At 43.9% G+C, this 21,700-nt stretch overlaps 1 protein-coding gene across 4 annotated transcripts in view; it reads left to right on the top strand.

Annotated features, from left to right (window-relative positions):
* The window catches only part of pot1 (protection of telomeres 1 homolog), a 355,041-nt gene that overhangs the window by 24,902 nt on the left and 308,439 nt on the right, over positions 1-21,700 (top strand). The window contains exon 2 of one of the 4 annotated variants that reach the window (XM_063058160.1): positions 15,239-15,358. The exons of the other annotated variants lie outside the window; for them this stretch is intronic. The gene's annotated coding sequence lies outside the window, so the exon portion shown is untranslated. The remainder of the gene's footprint in view (positions 1-15,238; positions 15,359-21,700) is intronic. 4 annotated transcript variants of the gene reach the window in all.

Here is a 21,700-nt window from a genome sequence, read left to right as displayed (position 1 = left end):
TTGATCATGGCCAATAAGATGTGGCAGCAATGGAATGGATCTGGTAAAACAAAGAACCTTTTGTTTTTGTTAGTCTTTGAAGTATTGAATTGAGTTATAAGTGGTGAGCTTTATGGTCTATTTAGTGTTGCATTAATGTGGCTCCATTTTTATATAGACTTTTTCAGCAGGTAGTTTCCCGGACAAAGTCTTGATAGTTGTTTCAGCTTGATTTGGGATTGGGGAGCTAGAGCTCAGGTTCACTTGGGTTGGTTTTGCTGTGGCCACTGTCGATCTTGGTGAATGGGGACAATGAAAAGCTTTGCTGGGTATATCTGGACAATACACATTGCTGTGTTTGTGTAAGGTTAGGATTCAGGATCCAGTGGATTCAGTGCTGGATCTCGCGCCACAAACCACTTTGCCTTTCTCTTTTAGTTTGCTCCTTAATATTTGAACGTTTGACCAATGTTTTTGGTTACCCATCCTGGTACGGGTTGGTGCCAAGGGTCATCTGATAATACTCCTGCAACTTTCCTTGCAGTGTTTCACTGAGGTGTGTGTAAACTTAATGGCTGTTTTCAAATGATGCGACAGGAAGAGTTGGGTGAGGTTGGCTTCAGTGTTTGCCCCCCAGGTTTGCCATTTCTGCATTTAATGTGTTTGCTCCAGGTAAAGTCCTCAGCAGCCATGTCTACAGTGCTCTGAGTGGTCTGAGCATTAGTCTCCATACAGCTCTCCCTTTCTCATTTGATGATCCAAGTCTCCTTAATACTGTATTGTTGTACAGAAGTTTCTTGTATAGCAGTTAGTTAACCCTATGTTTAATAGTGGAGCTGCAATTTCAGGCTTATTGACACCTTTTTTCGTGCTATGAAGCTCAAGAAAATATTTAATTAGTTTTGCTTTATGATGTGTGAGTTGTGAATTGTTCATTGGTCAACAGGTGCCGCATTCTAGCCTGGATCAGGGAGTTAATGGAGACTTTGTCTTTAAGTTTGAGAGCAAACTTTCAAGCTGCCCTGAGATACAAGTGGTTTGTGATGGGTTGGAGATGATTAATAGGCTCAGTGCAGATCTCCCCTGTAAGCAGATGGCTTTCAAATATAAAAGTTGAAAGTGTATAAAATATTTAGGTCTGTGAACAAAAGTTGGTATCTCAGGTTCATAACTTTGTTTGTCCTTATTGTACATTCATTTCTTCAGACTTTAGAAAAAAGACTATAGAAATGAATGTACAATGAGGTCAAGCCGCCTTCCATGACTGGGAGAATTGGATATTGGAGATTTTGTATCTGTCTATGGAATCTTTTAGATGAAAGTAACTGCATACTCTTCTGAGATGCAGGAAGGGAAGGCTGAGGTACAGGTGGAGATTCCCACAGGTAAATAATGATCAGATGTCACCGTAGTTTGGAAAAGGGTGAGGAAGTTATGTTAAGTGTTGAATGCAGGCACCTGCTGCTGTCACAACATAAAACTCGGGGTGGGGGAGGTCTACCATGTGGCTGTGTATCTGGGGTAAGGCAGTTCCACATGGTGTCCCTATTTTGTGGATCATCTCTACGCCGTCAGTTTCACATACTAATTAAAAGATGATTCTTTCCACAGTTTGATTTTGCATCCCGTCTCCAGCCTGGTATGCTTGATAATCAGCCTTTCAACTTTTCTGTGTAGCCCCCAGGCCAGCCTCAGGATCGCTCGGCTCGCTGTCGTCTCGGGAAACAGCCCTCGGCCCTGCCAAACTGGGTAATCAGTTTGTGTGGATGCTGTGTGATGTACCCCACCCTGCCCAAATAACAGACAATACACCAGATACAATTAAATGATTTACAGTTTATAGATATTACTGGAACTATATAATTAATAGAGAATAAAATATAAAAGGCGCCACACTTATCAAAGTTCAGTCTCTTCGTGCACAGACAGTTGGAACTCAGGCCCCTTCTTCTTCACCCTGTGACCCCTCGGACCACCTCGACCGGCCGCCTGTGACCAACCGCGGTGGTTGACCAGATGCTCCACACGAGTCCGTCTCTGTCTCCTCTCCTCGCCGAACGCCCCGCTCGGGGTCCGACCCCATTAGTGGACTCACAGCACCTGGTCCATCCTCTGTCTCTCTCTCCCGCCTTCTGCCCCAAAACCCCGCGCATACAATATCTTACAGTTACACCAAAAACATAACAACTATCGCAATTGGTTCATAACATCTTCTTATCAGTAACGTGATTCAATCAAACTGCTAGCGGGAAGGACTTTCTCAGCAGTTAACATAACAAAGAAGCCCTTTCAATTATAACATAACAAAGAAGCCATTTTAATTAGACTACGCAGTGACAAAAAAAAACCCCTTACACTCTCCCCCCACCAAATAAAGTCATGTCCTCATGACTTCTAAATAACTCGCCAACCAGTCCTATGGACACAGAAACCCATCCAGATACACACAGTGACATTGCTCCCCAAACAGTGGACCTTCCGCCCGTCCATTGGCGCTACATAGGCCAAACTATCTGAGAGCTTCCTAATCCTCTGAGACCTCCGTACCCCCTCACCTAAACCCTAAAGGCTCAGACACTACTAGGGGTACCTTGGGCCTGCTTGCCAACTCCTCTCTCACTCAGGCCACCATTACAACTTGGAGCCCCCTGTCCCGTGTCCGGAGCCCCACTTCTTTTCCTTTCTGGTCCTGCCGTAACTCAGACTGCCCACAGCTAGCCCTCCCAACTGCACCTGACTCAATGGGAGAAGGGCCAAAGGTCTCTTGCTCAATCACAGGGAAGTTAGCGAAAGGCAGCATGTACCACATGTCCAGCACATCATCCTTCGAATCCGTATTCTTCCTCATTCCCTCGATCGGTAGCTGCTGTTTGAGTTTCTGCACACTGAAACATTTAGCCGGGGCTACCCCTTCAGCCTCCTGCAGTGGACACGTCAGCTTCTTCGGGGACTCCTTCAACTCTCGCCACAGCCTCAGTAGTTCTGACTTACGGTTCTTGGCCATCTCAATCTGGGAGGCAGTTACCCCACCAGCTTCTCCCAGGTCAACTTTCAGTTTTTCCACTTCATTTAAACTGTCGATAGTCATCTTCAGGTTCCTTTCAAGCGTCCGCCTCCCTTTTCCGAGATCTGTCCTCCATTTCTTCACCTCCTCGGGAGTGTAGTCAAACTCCCCTCCCTGGGCTCTCAGTTTTCTGTTGGCCTTAGTCAGAACACTTCCTTGATCTCCCCCAACTTGTAAGTCTTCCAATCTCTTCTGAATCAACATCTTGAGTTTCTGCTGATCCCTTCGAAGATGGGTCATTATTTCTTCTCACTGGAGTAATTCATCAGTACATCACCGCAGTGTCGGCTCGGAATTCTGTTGCTCCTTCTCCATGTTGACAAGCGTGAATTCCAAGTCTGCAATGGTCGTCCCACAAGTGCGGCACTCAGTCTCCGGCCGGCATTTCTGAGCACTCAGTTCAGCGGTGCAAATCCCATCTCTCCCCTGTGTCTCATTCAGATTGACGACCTGGGTTTCCATCCCCAGGTCCACCACCGTCTGTTCCAACACCAGGAAGTTCAACTGGTATGTCGGGTCATTTTTCTCCCATTGCACCAACCTCCTCCGGCCAAAAACTCCTCCACATGCGACACTTCGCTTCTGTAGCCCGGGCTCAGCCACTCGCCTCGCCACATAATCCCCCCAGGCGAATCCAAGCTCTAGGCAGTCATCCACATACGCCAAAACTCCACACAACTTCACTTCCCCCATGGTCTTCCTCCTGCCCCGAGGGAAGGATGCAGGGGCTCCGGTTATGCCCTTGGGCATCTTTTCGGATCGGAAGAATCCTAGGGAACTAATAACGGCCGTCTCCGGCTCAACAGCCGCACTCCTCGGGATCTGGCAACATCCACTCCTCAGATCCAGCACATTAAACCACGTTGCATAATCCACACACCCACTGCCTACATCTTCCGTGGTGCCAGGGTCCAGTTGCCGTGACCTCTCTCTCACGGAGGTGTCTTCAGCGGTCAACTCCCCTCCCTCATGGTAGTTCGGAGCATCTACTAAGAGGGTCTCACCCTCAGCTACTTTCCCCAGGCCGTACCACCGCTGGGTCTCGTTTAAATTCGGTACCGGCTCAAGGCTGCTACACACGTCTTCAGAAGCAACTCGACACGCTGGGTGCCCAGACAATGCCCCCATGAACTCCACGGTCATTAACCAGTCATCGTCTTCTGGATAATTACTGCCACTAGTACCAATTATCTCCGATGCCCTTGCGGTTGTCAAGGGTAAATGCTTCAGACACTGGTTGTAAAGCGAACTGTACAACAACTTGACCTGCGCCCCGGGGTCGAAGATGGCTTTAGCATCGCTTCCCTCTATCCATAATGACATCCTGGGGCGTGGTCCCTCTAGGCCTTCAGGAATAGGGTCTTTTCCTTTCGGAAGTTCATTGGTACCTTGCTGGGAACGTGCTTCCCCAGAGGCCCAAGCCGCTCCCCCACTGGGCCTCCACTAAGTTTCCCGACACCTCTCTGATCAGCTGAACAACTGAAGGAGGGGTTGATTCCCTCAATTGATCCCCTTGGCACTGCAAGCAATTTAGCTGCCCTCCTAGCCAGAGAAGACACACTGAAAACTTTCCCCCCTTTTTCAAATAACTGACAGCTGTCACTATGGTGTAAGTGAACCTGACAGCTCTAACACCAGCCCGCCTACTTAAACTTTCAACCAATCCCTGTCGCTGTCCCTCAACCGAGCACTGCCACTCATCTAACAACTGAGAGATCCGCACCGCCCACGTCTCGCACGCCTCCGCCCCTCTTGGGGTGGACACTATCCCAAACGCCAGGCGGAGCCTGCCAGAACTAGAACATTTATTCGCAGACACTACCTCCAAATCAGACCACTCTTTCCTCTCTCTCCCAACAGCATGGACAGCCCCGAATTTCACCTCTAACTCGTCAATGCTAGTCTGAACTCGAACAAAGACCTCACCCACCACGCATGTCGCAATAACCAGCAAATAACCCACAGAGACACACATTACTGATTTAAACAGGGCAACCACACAGCATGCCAGTAGATCCAATCCCAGACAAGCCCCCACAATGTAGCCCCCCTGGCCAGCCTCAGGATCGCTCGGCTCGCTGTCGTCTAGGGAAACAGCCCTTGGCCCCGCCAAACTGGGTAATAAGTTTGTGTGGATGCTGTGTGATGTACCTCACCCCGCCCAAATAACAGACAATACACCAGATACGATTAAATGATTTACAGTTTATAGATATTACTGGAACTGTATAATTAATAGAGAATAAAATACATTTGTATAAAAGGAAAATAAAAGGCGCCACACTTATCAAAGTTCAATCTCTTCGTGCACAAACAGTTGGAGCTCAAGACCCTTCTTCTTCACCCTGCGACTCCTTGGACCACCTCGACCGGCTGCCTGCGACCAACCACGGTGGTCGACCAGACGCTCCACACAAGTTCATCTCCGTCTCCTCTCCTCGCCGAACGCCTCGCTCGGGGTCCGACCCCGTTAGCGGACTCACAGCACCTGGTCCATCCTCTGTCTCTCTCTCCCGCCTTCTGCCTCAAAACCCCGCACATACAATATCTTACAGTTACACCAAAAACATAACAACTATCGCAATTGGTTCATAACGTCTTCTTATCAGTCAACAGACATCAAAGTTGCTGCTGAATGCAGCAGGCAAGGCAGCATCTCTAGGAAGAGGTACAGTCGACGTTTCAGGCCGAGACCCTTCAGGACTGACGAAGGGTCTCGGCCTGAAACGTCGACTGTACCTCTTCCTAGAGATGCTGCTTGGCCTGCTGCGTTCACCAGCAACTATGATGTGTGTTGCTTGAATTTCCAGCATCTGCAGAATTCCTGTTGTTTGCATCTTCTTATCAGTAACGTGATTCAAACAAACTGCTAGCGGGAAGGACTTTCTCAGCAGTTAACTTAACCAAGAAGCCCTTTCAATTATAACATAACAAAGAAGCCATTTTAATTAGACTACGCAGTGACAAAAAATAGAAAGAACCCCTTCCATCTGCTTTTCAATTCCTTTGTTTTCATGCTTTAGAACCTCTGGTTGTCCTTGTATCTTAAGTATAGCTTTGTGATCCATGTAGTCACTGAGCCATTATTGTGATGGATGGGTTTTTGCTCTGTTGATGAAGCTTCCGATTATATGAGGAGCAAGGCTATGGGGGGGGGGGGAGGAGGGTGGTGTTGATATCTTTTTCCCAGTCACACATCAACTGTTCTTCAAATTGTTTCTTTGAGTTTGCTGTTCCTATCCTGTCTGCAGGTGGGAGTACCATTGAGGGTTTAGAATAACCTCTCATCATCCTAGGTAATCTTCAGATTTATCTTAAATTTCAATTCCTAGCCAGTACATGTCCAAAGGTAATCTCATTTCCTGCAGAGTACTTTATATCTAACTCTCCGAGCTTGTCATCACAGTGCCCAGTGCTTTGCTGGTCTTGCCATTTGCTCCATAATTGTTCTTGTTTCAGGTAACTGGAAGTTCTGTTAGGGAGCGTTTGACGAAAAATAAGTAATTTGCCTGTAGTTCTTGGGAGTAATGGGCCTCAATTCCCTGGTCCCTTATTGTCTTCTAATTTACATAAATCTTGTAATGCTGTTGTGATTTGGTGAGCTTTGATAGTCTTTGTGTTTTCATAAATCCACTTCTATAGAACAAAGGTCAAAGGTTCATTTTATTATCAAAGTATGTATGCAGAATACAACTCTGAGACTTCTCCAGATAGCCATAAAATACAGAAAAATGATGGAAGTTGTTGAGGACCCCCTCTCACATGAAAAAGAAAATGAAACAAAATTCGTAAACCCCAAACCCCCTAACTTCTTCCTCGCACAAAAACCAACAGATTGCCCACTGGGACAAGGCAGCTAAAACATCAAACCCCTAACCCCAAGCTCTTCCCATGCAAACAGACAGCAACAATAACAACACCAAATACCCATCTCCTCCTCCACCCCCCAGAAAAGTAACATATTGCCCACATGCCAATTGGCAACATGAAAGAAAACACAGGAAAAACTGAAGGAGACCAATATAAACTATAGTCCACACCGATAATAGTCACATTTATCTCAGAATTGTGAAAGCATCCTTCGTCAGCATTGAGGAGAGCCAACAGCTCGAACTCGCTCCTTCCATTGGCCTTCATCCACTGAAGTGCGGCCTCCCGTGGGGAGAGACCACCAGCCCGACGCGGCCACTCAACCCCCAGGCCGACTTGTTGGGAGTGACCACCGACCCAGCCTCCTCCGCATTCGCTTCGATGTTTCAATTTTCCTCAATGCCTCAGTTGGTGAGAAACGGAGTTGATCATAGCCCCACACCCTGTCTCTGGTCTCCTGTTTGGGATAGCTTATGCTTGCAGTCCTCGCCTGAAATTTTCTTGGGGACAGCAAAGCGCTAGATCAATTGATTGAACGCCAGACTGTAAGTCACAGGCTCCAATAGTTTTTGAAACACAATTAGGATTTAAAGAATAAGTAAAAGGCATGAAAAAGTGAAGTACTTGACTATCTGGAGGATGTTGTCCAAAGAATCGGTGTCCGCTGGTGCCAGCTTGACCGGAAGAGCAAAGACACTGACTGGAAGCTACACTTTCAGTTGCTTAAATAAATGAGCATTTGTTCAAACAAAATTTTCTTCTGGCATTCAGTCTGTATTTTAGTATCATTAATTGCAAAGAATTTGCCTCTGCACTTCTACTTAGACTAATTCCTGTCGCTATAGTCCCAGGCATTCAGAGAGATGTGTCACTGTTTTGGAATCCAGCGTGGCTCCTGCCATTTAATTACTTTTTTTTCGCATCACTTCTTGTCTCTTAATGGTGCCTGGTGGGGCTCTCCACATTGACCAAAAAATCCAGTCTAAAGCTTTGGACCAAATTGAGGCCCCCCCACCCCCCCCCCACCTTTGTAGATGCATATAAAGTCCTCTGGCTGTATCAGAAAAAGGGCAACATCTTGGCCAAAATCTATCCTTCAATCACCATCACTAACCAAAGTTATTGGAGCACAAGTACATTGTGGTTGTGGTACTTGCAAAGCAGGCATTGGTTGCAAATGTTTTTTTTAACTTTTACTTTTGGTGGTTGGGCAGTGGGGGGAGGGGACCTTATTTAACTGTGAAGTGTCCTTAGTTGTCTGAAACCATGAAGGTTGCAGATTCAATAGATAGAGAATGTATCAGGTTGACACTCGTCTTTTGGAATGGAAGGGTAGAGGGGAGATGGCACGCAGAGGTCACGGGAGTAGGTGGAGCAAAATCTGGCAAATGATAAGCGGATTCATAGAAGGAGCCTTACTGTCGAGCAGGTGCTCCTCGACCTGCTGAGATCCTCCAGCAGCTTATTTTTTTTTGCTTCAGATTCCAGCCTCAGCAGTCTCTTGTGAATTAGAATCAAAATTGTTTTGTTGCCAGTAAGTAAAACACACCAGAATTGATTGTGATTCGGTGCCAAGCATAAAATGCAGGACAATACTATAACAGACAACACTGCAGCAACCAGCAGTTTACAAGGCGATAGTGCAGCTACAAGAATCAAGAGTGAGCAGAATGGTCACATGCATCATTATACCACCTTGAAACATTGAATGTAATCTGTTATTTTTAGATGGCTGGTTACATGGTCGTTTCCAAGCTGTGCAGTTCCTCCTTCCACGGGCAGGTAGCATGGTATTGAAATGGTGGCATGGTAATGTAACGATTAGCAAAACGATATTAAAACTCCAGTGATTTGGGTTCAGTTCTCACTGCTGTCTGTAAGGAGTTTACGTTCTCCCTGCGACTGTGTGGGTTTCCTCAGTGTTCCCCGGTTTCCTCCCACATTCCAAAGAATTCAGCTCAATGGGTATGACTTCCACTGAGTCTGCAAAGGCAACTTTCAACAGCTTTATGCTGGGTCGGAGAATTAAAATTCCTAGCATCTCCAAGCCTGAATGCTTGAACCCACAGTGAGCAAAGCAGTTCTGAATTAACTTACTGCTCATTTCTCACGAGCTTTTAGTAACAAAATTTGCTGCTTTTTGAACACAAAGACATGCAACTGACGCTGTTTTTAAAAACTGATCACTTGAAGAACAGTGTAGTTTCTAATGGCCACGTTAGTACAAACGATTGACGCTAGTCAGAAGCTGTTCAGCAACAGTCCCCTGTCCGAACTAAATGTCGTGGTGTCCCAAATAAACGAAAGGGATCCTGGCTATTTTCTCGATTTTGTTTTTGTTCTTTAAGAGTTGCTCCAAATACGTGGCTGTCCTGATTAACTGATGGCCCAATTAACTGGAATGCACTGTATTCTGTTTGTTTACTTTAATATTTTGGCACTGTTTTTTAATTTGAACTTGCTTGGTTGATTCTGCTCATTGTTTACCTATATTCAGAGTTAGATGAGCAATCCTCGTACTGTGCAGATCTTAGCAACCAGGGTCCATTCAGCCCTCTGTTTCATAATTTGGCGTTTCTTTGGTCGGATGCACAAAATGCACACCATGTGTGGTGTTTCACCCTATTATTAAGGTATTTGACTTTCACTACTGAAGAGAAACCCTGTTCTATATTTTCTAATAAATATGTACAACCATTTTTGTTGGTAGCTGAACTTTGGTCTGAATAGCCAAATTCTGTTTCTATATCTTACGACTTATCCAGATCACCATTGTGGTGGGTGAGAGGAGACATCAGAAAATATTTTATCTTAAGCTGTTACAATCTTTTTCAGAGTTGATGCAGCACATGTTCTACTGTTGTTCTTTGCCAGAATGTCAGGTAATGGATTATATTAGTTAGTGCAATTACTTTTCTGTAGTTATAGGTTGTGAGCCAGACATGATTTGCCTGATGATAGAATTCTGATTGGGGGAGGTGAAGGGCTCGTAATTCCACCTCAACAACACACACAAACTGCTGGAGGAACTCGACGGGTCAGGCAGCATCTGTGGAAATGAACAGACAGTCAACGTTTCAGGCTGAGACCCTTCTTCAGGACTGGAAGGGAAGGGAGAAGGTGCCAGGGGAGAGCAAGAAGGATAGCTCAAAGGTGATAGGTGAAGCCAGGTGGATAGGAAAGGCAAAGAGCTGGAGAGGAAGGAATCTGATAGGAGAGGAGCGTGGACTATCGGAGAAAGGGAGGAGGAGGGGCAGGTGAGAAGAGATAAAGAGACCAGAGTGGGGAGTAGAAGAAAAAAGTTTTTTTTTACCAGAAGGAGAAATTGATATTCATACCATCAGGTTGGAGGCTACCCAGACGGAATATAAGGCGTTGCTCCCCCACACTTAGGGTGGCCTCATTGGGGCATAAGAGGAGGCCATGGACTGACATGTCAGAATGGGAATTGGAATTAAAATGTTTGGCCACCGGGAAGTTCCGCTTTTGGCAGATGGAGCGAAGGAGCTTGACAAAGCAGTCCCCCAATTTCCGACAGGTCTCACCATTGTAGAGGCGTGCTGCATCGTGAGCACAGTACACAATAAACTACCCAGCAGTCTCGCAGGTGAAGTGTTGCCTCACCTGGAAGGACTGTTTGGAGCCCTGAATGGAGGTGACAGAAGAGGTGAATGGGCAGGTGCAGCACTTTGGCCGCCTGCAAGGACAAGTGCCAGGAGGGAGATTAGTGGGGTGGGTTGAATGGATAAGGGAATCATGGAGGGAATGATCCCTGTAGAATGCGGAGAGAGAGAGAAAAGGGACGTAAAGATATGTTTATTGGTAGGATCCCTTTGGAGATGGCGGAAGTTGTGGAGAAAGATGTGTTGGATGTGGAGGCTCATGGAGGAACAAAAATCTTTACGTTGTGTCTCCGTCTAAATGTGCAATTTGTGGTAATTTGTAATAAATAGCATGCACAACAGGACATAGAAACATAGAAATACAATTGTATCAGCGGGAATTAATCAGTCTGATGGCCTGGTGGAAGAAGCTGTCCTGGAGTCTGTTGGTTCTGGCTTTTATGCTGCTGTACCATTTCCCAGGTGGTAGCAGCTGGAACAGTTTGTGCTTGGGGTGACTTGGGTTCCCAATGATCCTTCGGGCCCTTTTTACACACCTGTCTTTGCAAAAGTCTTGAATAGTGGGAAGTTCACATCTACAGATGCACTGGGCTGTCCACGCCACTCTCTGCAGAGTCCTGTGATTGAGGGAAGTACAGTTCCCGTACCAGGCAGTGATGCAGCCAGTCAGGATGCTGTCAGTTGTGTCCCTGTAGAGAGGAACTCTATCACCGTTAAGGCCACGAGAAGATGGAGTGTTTACCATTGCAACTTGAAAACCCGCTATAAGCACTCAAATGCATTTTAGTGTGGACTTTATAATTACAAAGTGCAAAAGCTTATTTGTGCTTTGATTTTTGATGATCTGTCTGTTTGATCAGTAAGCTTGATGTTATTTACAACAGTTAAGGCAGGAGTTGAGCAAAGGTTTGCTAAGAGTTGACTTTCATTCCTGGTGAAGGAAGCCAGTTGCTGCAGGGTTGATGAGAGAATCTCAGTCCCTTATAAGGGGAACATAACAAATAAGGAATGAATGATACTTGCAATATCACAACATTGACGTGGTTAGTAATGCCCATGCAAAGCCTGCACAGCATTTTGAATAAAAGTCAATCTATTATGTACCCCAATTGCTTAAAAAATGGTTGATTTGCAACATCTAGTAGCAAATTACTTCAGAATGTTTTCTTTCATTTAATTGACTCTGGACATGCTGTCTGAGTGGCAGTTTGACATGTCTTTGTGTTGAAAGTGCATCTTGCTGAAAAACTGTTCCTCTATCTGTGTGTGAATTTGGCTTCACAAGGCAGCCACGAAGTCCTTTTCAGTAGTAATGTTGAATTGTTTATGTTCTAGAAGCTTTTACCATCTTCTGAGCTTTGACCTTGGTGAGTGTCAGGGTAGCACTTTCAAGTGCCAAGTTGATTAATAACAGTTCTACCTCCGAGGTTGGAAGATTGAGGGTTGAATTCTTACATTATACTTTACTTGACATTTCACTGCAGCTCCCAGAGAATGCAGCATTGTTGGAGGTGAAGGTATTATTCATTTAAAACAATAAATGTCTTCTGTCTTTTCAGGTAAATGTTAAGGTTACCGTGTGATTATCAGGGTGGAAAAGAGCAGAGAGTTCTGAATTGCTTGGTTTGGCTTGCTCCCAAAGCTAATAGCTCAAAAGTGTTTTCATTGGTGTTTGTGGAAATATTGCACTTTTTCTTTAGAAATCATAAATGGAAGAAATTATCAAATGCATTTCTGTAGTAAAAAGGGAAACTTTAGGTCAGGCAGCATCTGTGCAAAGAGAAACAGCTAATGTTTCAGGTTGACCACCCTTTGTCACAATGAGGAGAGAGGTATAAAAAGGCGATTTTAAGATGCAGGAAACAAAGGTCTTTACTTGAAAAGTTAACTGTTTCTCTCTCTCCTTGGATGCTTTCTGACCTGCTGAGTCTCCTAGAACTTCATGCTTTTGTGTCTGATTTTCAGCATGTGCAGTTCTTAGTTTTTTTTCTCATTCGTTACTGTGGTGGAATAAAGGTTTATCTTCAAACACTGTTGTTTCTGGAAATAAGCAAGATTTTAAAATAAGTCAAAACTTTGAATCATGTGGTATTGAGTTAGTGGTCTAAAATAAAGTGTGGTACATTGAGACCTGCAGAGCATGCTCCCTTGAGAAGGTAGATTTAAAAAGGTGTAACTCTTCAACTATCACTTGGTAGTGAAGCAATTTTTTTCTGAATTGCTTGACATTAGATCACAAAACAATTTCAGAATACAAATGGGAGGTCAGTGGAAGATTATACCCAAGTATAACTTGAATACCAAGTGCTAGTAAGAATCCCATTTACCAGCATTTGGTCTGTAGATGACTTTGCCTTGGCAATTCAAATGCTAAATCTACATTCAGTGGCTACTTTATTAGGTACATCTCATTAATGTAAATATCTCATCAGCCAATCATGCGGTAGCATGTAAACATGGTCAAGACATTCATTTATTCCACCCAAACATCAGAATGGGCAAGAAATGTGATTAAGTGACCCCTTGTTTTGCCAGATGGGTGGTTTGAGTATCTCCAGTACTGCTGATCTCCTGGGATTTTCACGCATGGCTATCTCTAGAGTTTAGAGGGAATTGTGAGGAAAAACAAAAATGCATCCAGTTAGCAGCAGTCTGTGGGCAAAAATACCTTGTTAATGAGAGAGAGGTCAGAAGAGAATGACCAGACTGGTTCAAGTTGACAAGAAGGTGCCAGTAACTCAGATAACCAAGTGGTACAACAGTGATGTGCGTCTCTGAATGCACAATATGTTGAACCTTGAGTGGATGGGCTAAAGTAGGGGAAGACCACAAACATACAGGAATATGCTCTTGGGCACCTCTTGTACCTAATAAAGCGGGCACTGAATGTTTTACTACCACTGAAATGGACTTGCTTCCATTACCACCTGCACAATTTCTGCAGTCCGGATTCCAGTCATCCTCTGGGTAAAATAAATTCTTCAGTGGACTCCCCCGAAATGACATCCTCCTGAGGCTAAACTCATTTTGACATCTGTTATAAGGAAAAGTTTCCTACCATCTAACCTCTCTATGACCCTCATAACTTCGAAGACTTTAAAAATGAAAAGTGTTGCTCTACACCTTTCAATAATTGTCTGGTGGCATAAAGCATAGATTTCAATTTTACTGCAAACATAATTGCTCTTGCATCCTTAAAATTTTGTTGCTTCAGTTTGCTGCGTCCTTTCAGAGCAATTCCATTGTTTCTACAGGATTGAAGTAAAGGTGCACAGAACTGGTGCCTAGGTGAGATGAATTGTCACTGTAGTTCCTATTAAGATTATATAAACTAATTGATTCCAGTGACTCCTTGAAAATGAGTAACTTGAAACAGCAATGCACATCTGCATGTCAGGCATGGAAGAACTTGGGGAAGATCAGGTGATTGACCCTCTTGACCCCATTCCTCACAAGCTCATTCACTGTCCTTGCTGCATTTCATCTGCTCAGTGCTTTCACTTTTATATGTTAGATCATTTTAAAACAAGATGATTTTGTGAATACTCAAGCATCAGGGTTTACTAGGAGTGAGCTGTTGGATTGCAGTGCGATCGTTCACCCATTCCTCTTATTCGGAGAATGGAACAATGCTTTCTTCTCACGTGGCTGTAAAATTGAGCGTCTCCTATCCTTGTAAAGGGTCTCGATCCAAAACGTAGACTGTTTATTCTGTTGTATAGATGCTGCTTGACTGAGTTTCTCCAGCAATTTCTGTGTTGCTCTGATTGTCATCTGTTATATGGTTTAAAGTTGCGTTCCTTATTCAATTTATTTACGTCACACCCATTGACACAAAGCAGAAACACACAAAACTTGCTGGAGGAATTCGGGTCCGGGAGCATCTGTGGAGGGAAAAGAGCAGTTGATGTTTCGGGCTGAGGCCCTTCATTGACTGCTATTACAGTCCACGGATGCTGCCTGGCCTGCTGAGTTCCTCCGGCATTTTTTTGTGTTGCTCTATTCCAGCATCTGCAGTCTTTCTTGCGCCAACACTAAGCAGTATTTTGCCTAAGTAGCTCCTGTAAATACTAGGATTCTCAAATCTATTCAGAGGTTTTTAAAGTAGAAAATTTGCTTAGTTAAATAAGCTGTGATGGGATTTCTTTCACTGCAGTTGATATTAGAGGATGTATCAGGCTTTTACAGGCATCCAAGTCATTGTAAGCTGTTTCACATGCCTTCTCCAGCCTTGATAGGCAGAACCAGCAGGTTATCTCTGGTGGTGAGGGATCAGTGGTTGCTTATATTTTCCTGATTTTTTTTTACATGCTTCGGTTACAGTAAATCTCTGTTTGGAAATTCTGATAATCTGTTGCCGGCTACCTTGCTTGTACAAAATGCAACTGAAATTTTCACCTGTGGTGTGGACTTGGAGCACCAGGTATCCGTGATGTGGCTGGAGCTGTGGACTGGGGTACCAGCATATTTCCCACTGCCTTTCAACTCACCAGTTCACTGAAAATGTATTGTCTTACCATGTCGCTTGTTTATAACAAAAATAAAATAAATATTTTTGGGTATTTATAAGAGTAACATCCAATAGTCTGAAAAATCTGCTCCATAACCACCGATATCCAAGGTTGATGAATAATTGCATCTTTGAGATAACTTTTTTTTAAATGTTGCCCTCTCATATTGTCTTTGTTGCGGTTCATTTCAGAATCAAGTTTAATATCATCGGCATGAGGAATTTGTTGATCCTGCGCTAGCAGTACGTTGCAATACGTAATAATAGAGGGAAAAGGACAGTGAATTACACACTGTAATTCTCAATTTTTAGGTGCGTATGTGTATATGGTGTGTGTATATAGATATATGATATATATTTAAATAGTTAAATAACTAATGCAAAAAAAATGGTGAGGTATTGTTCATGGGTTCAATGTCCCATCCAGAAATCTGAAGTCAGAGGGGAAGAAGCTGTTCCTGAATCATTGAGTGTGTGCCTTCAGGCTCTGTCACCTATTCCCTGACAGTAGCAGTGAAAAGAGAGCATGTCCTGGGTGATGGGGGTCCTTAATGATAGGTGCAGCCTTTTTGATGCATTGGTCCTTGAAGATGTCCTGGTTGCTGGGAAGGCTAGTGCCCATGAAGGAGCTGACTGAATTTACAGCTTATTTCGATCCTGTGCAGTGTGCCCCCCCTCATACCAGACAGTGATGCAGCCGTTTAGAACGCTCTCCACGGTACATCTGTAGAAAGTTTTCAGTGTTTTTAGTCACATACCAAATCTCCTAATGAAATATAATTGCCGTTGTGCCGTACAGGCATAGTTGGTAGGTCTCTCGTTTTTGAGTCAAAAGAGAACCTAGTCACAGCCCAGAGATCTGTGGACAGAAAACAAGGTCATACTCCCAGTGCTGTACTGAGGATGTGCTTCCTGTCAGAGATGCTGTCTCAAGCCAATTGCTAATGAACCCTCCCAACTGGGTGTAAATAATCTTATAACATTGTTTTGAAGGAGATGGTGTGTGGGAGTTAGTTCAACACTGACTAGAAGGGCCGAGATGGCTTATTTCCGTGCTGTAATTGTTATATGGTTATATTGCCATTAGAAGTGCCGTTATAGGAGCTTGCTGAGAGCCTGCTAGTTGCTATTGGAACACTGAGAATTCTTCACACAATATTCTGTAAGTGTGAAGTGCGAAGAGAGAACTGAGTGTGGAATGTGAGCTACCTTTTTTCCTCCTTTCTCCATTTGGATGATCCAACCCATGGCGCTGGCTTCTTCCCTCTCAATTCCTTGCTGCTTTGAGCTTCCTTTCTAGTCATCTAGCTGCACCATGGCTTAGTCAATGGAAGGCAAACAGTCAGATGTAAGAAAGGACTCCTGCTACTTCATTTTCTTTCCCTATTATAACATGACGATGCACCTAGGAACAGAACCTTGTGTGACAGGACACCTCGTTGGGGTGTACACTTGAAGTTGGCTTTGCTCACGGGCAGACCAACTGCAGGACCTCCAAATGCTTCATTCTCCAAATACTTCATTGGCCTGAAGGAGGAAGGATGATGGCATCCTTCAGAACCGCAGAACGTAGACAGTGAAGGGACTTTGAAGTCTAATCAATATTTCAGGGATTTCATTGGTTGGAGATGTCTTTGGGTGGTGTTGAGGTTGTAAAGGTGACTGTGTTGCAGATGTTGGTTATTTCAGCAAACTGTTGTGAACCGAAGAAACAAATAGAAGCAGCACGTGCCCACCTGGTCCTTGAGCCTGTGTAATGCTGAATCAGGTTTTCGGGTCTGGCAAGTGAGACAGGAAACACTCACTGGCAATAAATATATTAATCATTTATTTACAAACAGTAAAAGTTTGATCAAACATCCATTTTCCCCAAGTTACAGAAACTACAAAGCTGAATATTCAACAGACATATATTCAACAAACATACTTATTTATTATAAGTGAGCGTAGAGCAAACCTTCCAAATGTTTATGTGCACCGATTGCCTTAACCAGAGAGAGAGAACAAGTCTCTTCCACGTGCTATTTTATACCCGGGATATTTGAAACTGGACACCCGGCAGCTAACCAATGGGAAAAGCAGCTGCAGTTTCTAAACTAACCAATCACAATGGAAGTGACCTTTGAACAGAGTAAACGGTGCCCTCCTGAGGACAATGCCCCAATATTTTATGTGATCATAGCTAATGTGTTCTTAACTTCAGATCAGAACATAATCATGCTAGATCTGTCTCTGCCAAATCTGCTAATCTCAGCCAGGTGGCACACAGCCACTCAATCCATCAAATCTATGTTGGCCCTCAAAGCTTTCCCATCAGTTCAATGTGGACACTTATTCTCCAGTTGCCTGCTGTCCCTCACAGAAAGGGTGATTTACAGTTGCCAGTTACCTAAAAGCAAGTGGGATGAAGCCAGAACACCCTGGGGAAACCAGAGTCTTAGGGAGAACCTTCAAAATTGACACCACCAGAGAGCACCAGAGTTCAGGATTGAACCAGTCACTGAAGCTGTGCGGCAACAGCATTAAACGTTGTGCTATTGTGCTGCGTTACAAGAAGGGCCCCATCAGCCTGGGGTCAGGCAGTCAGAATATACATGGAGGTCTTTTTATCCTTGAATTATAACAGTAAACTACCTAAAATGTTCTGCTTTTTCTCAATGCCTGCTGGAATATGTGACTGTGTATATTTGTGCCTTCATTGAGGTTATGTCTGGTGGTCTTTGCCATCCTTTGGCCTCTGGGAACACACTGGGTCCAGGAAACCTAGCGGAGGTCTCAGAGGCTAATTAGACGGCAGGAACAGCTGGCTAATAAGGAACGGACACCTACAGGAGTGGAAGAGAGGTTTAAAAAACACAGACGGGCTATTTTTAAAGAAAAAGACTGAAGATGTTGCAGCTCTGAACTGTAAGCTTCTGGCGCTGATGCTTTCTGAACTTTTTTTGGTCAGAACACAGAACAACTGATGTGCTCTGCATGTGATGGAATTTGAAAAGCTACAGCAACACTTGTAATGATTTCAGAATCAATCGAATTAGCACTTGAGCCTTCGAATAAGGACGAGTCAATAACTACATCAGCTGGATTCCTGCAGTGTTTTTAATCTGGAGTTTCTGTTAAGAAGTGCTGGTGTACCCACATGATATAATTGGGAAAATCTTCTGAGGTTTCTGAAAACAGATCTTTTATTGTTGTGAATGCGTATGCATAACTAGCTGGCGCTGTGCCTACAATGTCAATATTTTTGACAGAAATAGAAACTCTTCCCTATGTTTTTCCACTGTGCTTTGTGATGTTTATCTTGGCTCCCTCCTGCTTGAAATTGGTCAAATGAACTCTATTTGCGTATTTAGGGTATGTGACCCTGATGTCATTAAGTAAGACCATACTTGATCACGTTCTTAAAGTTACTTCCCTGTTTTTTTTGTGATTCCTTACGCGGAAGAATCTTCTGATCTTCGCCTGCAATATCTGTAACGAATGTGCAGAGCCCCCCTGGGGTAGAGCATTCCTAAGATCTGTAGTCCTTAAAAGAAAAACGAAATCGTCATCTTGTCTCAGTCTTAAATGATCAACTGCTCTCTTGTGACTGTTCTGTCATTCTGTGCATCTTGAGTCAGCGAAAGCATCCACTCAACATTCACCCCCCATTCACATCACTTCAGACTCTGGATTCCAGTGAGCAAACATCCATCTTTCTTGATTGCCAGGCTGGATTAAATTGCTCTTATTGTGATTTGCATATTTAAAAAAAACGGGTGCTGACGGATCTAATGGCTTATGGCTAGGATAGGCACTATCCTGGCACTATAGAACCGAAGAGTAATCAAAGGGTTATGTGAGCAGGCATTTAGCACTGGCAGCCACAGGTTACACACTACGAATTACCTGTTGCCTTAACCAGGAGTCCACAGTGACAAAGCTACAAACACCTCTTCAGAACAAGGCAGCATATGAGATAGGAGCTGACCCTCCGTGGGATTAGGGACAATATACCTTGAGCCATTTTCCCTCCTGATTTCCCCTTCCCCTGAAAATCCACTTATTATGGTCTACTTAGGACCCGCATTCTGAAAACAGGTTATTTTTAAGGAGTCCCATGAGTTGGAATTGAAAGAGATTCTGCAGATGCTGGAATTTCAGAGCAACACGCACACAAATGCTGGAGGAACTCAGCAGGAATTAACACCCAGTTTCTCAAAGGCAGTATTTCTGAATTAAGTGAACACAGTTTGATAGATAGAGTATTAAATGCATGGTTTAGAGAGTGCCGTGGACCACCACTGTTTCAATCCAATGGACTTCATGATTCTGGCATCCAAGACAGTGAAAAGATGGGGGGGGGGGGGTGCGTGTTTAGCTTGCTACGTGTACTTTACTTCAACAGGGTTAGTACATCTGGTGATGGCTGTGGATAGGGCCCGAAACAGGAGATGGGTGGGTAGGTTAAATGGTTTGGATATGGGGCAATTGTCAAATTTAGGGAGGAAAGTAAACAGCATAGAACAAAACGGATAAATAGTGGGTCCGAATGTAGACCAAACAGTTGAAATTCAAATTGAAGTGAGAGTGACTGCCCTTAATGTCAAGGCTGTATTTGCATCCAGGAGCCTTGGCATTACAGAAATGAATAGTAATCAGTGGGCAAACTCCCCATTCTTCCCTCAGTCATGGAGAAGTCCACCTGTCCCTCTTGACGGGTTATATTTATAAAGCTTATTCTAAAGTGTGTGGCTGCCTCTTGGAATAAAGTGTTCAGTTAACTTTTCCCTGATGACAGGGATCAAATCTTGGACGTCAGGTGATCAACTCTGAGCTGGTTCTTGAAGCTGCAGACATGATGTATCACATTGGTTTCTGTCAGCTTCTACAAATTCTACAGCTATAATGCATCATCTGTCCTTCCATGCTTGTCTTTTTGGGTGGGGGAGGGTGTAATTTACCTCACTGAAGTCCCTGACTCAGCAAGGTTGAGACTCAATTGATAATACACCTAGTGGGCACTGCATGCTGTGTTAACATGTGCTGTGACTTGGTAGATTTATAATCCTCAGTTTCATAAGCTAAGTCAACGACATCAGTTCACCAGTTACTCTTACACAGTTCCTTGGGATTGAGCATGAATTGGCCCTCCCGTTCCATAGATTCTGAGGTGAGTGAAGTTATTTGGAAATGGAGGCCCTTCTACAGATCAGCCAGGAGGTACCTAGTAGGAGGGGTGGCTGGATAGATTGAGGTTCAACATGCTTTCTGTATTCTCTTGGTTTATGCATGTGAGGTTCTCAGTGCTATCCTGAATGCTGGTCTTCCACATTGTGTAGTCATTGGGCAAAGATATCTAAGTCCAGGAGATGGTGGGGACCTTGCAAGAAGATCATTGTTGAAGCCCATGAGGACGTCAGGAGAGGAGATCTTCTCAAGCAATGCCTCACATACAGCCTGTTGACCCTCAGCCGTTTGGAACTGCACAGAATCCATATTTGAATGAGCTTCCCTGAAATCTGCCATGATCAATGTGTATTTAATATTTGATGCAGATGGGGCTCGTTAGCCATGGCTGGCAGCTCATTTAGGAGATGGAAGACTCTGATCTCAAACCTCCACTGCCTTGCGGCTATACCCACTCACGGGAAGGCTTCAGGAGTAAACCCTGAGGGAAATGTCCGGAGCTGGAGTCCTTAAGGCAGTCTTACATTGAGTTCGTTGTTGACTGGCATCTCCTACAACACCACTGGTACCAAACGGTATCGGTCTCTGCCTTTCCTCCGGGTTCATCAGATGCATGGTCGTGGTGGGGGGCGGAGCTTGCTCTCCATGTTGTACTGCCCTGGTTTGTGTACCTAGACAGACAGGACACAACATCAGCAGCAATATTTGAGTAATACTGTAAATATTTGACGAAGCCCTCAGCAGCAACAATATTTGAGTAATATTGTAAATATGCTGTGTAATTAACCATTCTTTGTTTTTTATATAATTCAATATGGTTATATGTATAAAGTACATTAATAGCTTACATCATCATGCCACCACATAATATGTGCACGCCTCGCTTAAAAGTAAAAACAAACTAAGACTCGCATCTCTTGGCTCCCTTGTTTTCCTTTCAATTAGTTTTATGTTTTGGAGTTATAAAACATAATAGTGGTGATAATGAAGTTTTAAGCTACTCTGTGGTGATTACTTCCCTGTTGAAGTGCAGTGAGATGTTTGAGTTTTAAAAAAAAACACAGCAAGAAAGAGTTGAGTTAGGAAAAAGTAAGAGCAGCATATTTTTTTCTTTGGAGCAGAGTGTTTTCTTCACAAATGGAAAGACAATAGAATTAAAAAAAAAAGTCAGAAAATTGAATAATTCATGGTTCATAAACATAGAGTACCAGGTGATAATCATGAAAAAAAGCACAGAACTGGTTGGCTACATCGGAAGGATTGACACGTTTAATTACACAACAGAAATCTGGATATTGTATATGGAACAGATTGAGCAGTACTTTAAAGCAAATGGGAAACAAATGCTAGTTTTGCTGAGTGCATTGGGTGGTAAAGCACACAGTTTGCTTAGAAGTTTGACTGCTCCAACCAAACCAGCCAAAATGAGTTTTGCTATATCGTGGAAGTAATGCAGGAACAATTAGAATCAAAACCATTGTTGAT

The sequence above is a fragment of the Mobula hypostoma genome, chromosome 9 (genome assembly GCF_963921235.1).
Source record: "Mobula hypostoma chromosome 9, sMobHyp1.1, whole genome shotgun sequence".
In the NCBI taxonomy this organism is placed as follows: domain Eukaryota; kingdom Metazoa; phylum Chordata; class Chondrichthyes; order Myliobatiformes; family Myliobatidae; genus Mobula; species Mobula hypostoma.
Note: the sequence above shows the minus strand (reverse complement) of the source record. Positions and strands in the feature narration are given on the sequence as shown.